Genomic DNA, 946 nt, shown 5'->3' with positions numbered 1-946 from the left:
TCCTGATTCAATTCAGAGTGCTCTGCCTAATTTAGTAATAAGGTGAGCATACAACAAATGGGAAAATAATAATCTATGACCATCTGAGCCACTTTGTGACAGTGCAGCTGAACATTTATGGCCAACTTCCTTTAAAAGGACGGTCCCTTTAGTTTCTGTCTTATAACTAGTTTTATTAAAGACACAAAGCTCGTCGTGACCTTAGAGGAAAAAGCCAGGAGGGTATCTCGTAGTCTCATTCGCCAATATGTGCATAAACATTCTTACTTAGCGGACAAAATAAGTGCGTACACGCAACTTGCACCTTGGCAAACAGGACACGCCCCCTTTCCCCCCTAGAAAGAACACATGGCTGAAGAAAGTAATTTAAGGTCATTTTCAGTGTTACCCGTGTCTCTTTAAATGGGAAATAAATTAACTGTTACTTTATTTATTTCACCGAGGTTTAAGTAAATCACTCGTTTTATCCCTTGCCGTGAGTTAAAGACCTTTGTTTGTGTCTAGCTGACGGTTTAATTGAAATATCTATGTTTACATTTTCTATGACGGCCTCATTCATTATCCATGCAGATGCGTCTTCTGAGGCACTGCTCAAAAAATTAAGGAAGCACTCGATCATCCCAGTACAACACGGAGTCAGTTAAACTACAGGGAAATCAATCTGTCCTGTTAGGAAGCGTAACCAATGTGAATAGGATACAGAGGTGCAGAGGCAACAATGTGTCAAAAAAAATGAACCTATGAATAATGTCTGGTGTCTAAATAAATTTTAACAGTAAACCACGCAGAGTCTGGCGTTGTCACTCTCTGATAGAACTTGCCATCCCTTTAGTATCACCGCTCATATGGTTAGAAACAGAAGCAGAAGAATGCAGTGCTCAAGAAAAGAAAAAGGAGAACCAAACCTATATAATCAGTTTAAAAATAAAACGTGGCAACAACAAGA

Source organism: Aulonocara sp. 'chitande type north' Nkhata Bay, linkage group LG11, assembly GCF_057382095.1.
Source record: "Aulonocara sp. 'chitande type north' Nkhata Bay isolate Kocher_YH1m ecotype deep benthic linkage group LG11, A_spYH_male_GT1.1, whole genome shotgun sequence".
NCBI lineage: Eukaryota > Metazoa > Chordata > Actinopteri > Cichliformes > Cichlidae > Aulonocara > Aulonocara sp. 'chitande type north' Nkhata Bay.
Note: the sequence above shows the minus strand (reverse complement) of the source record.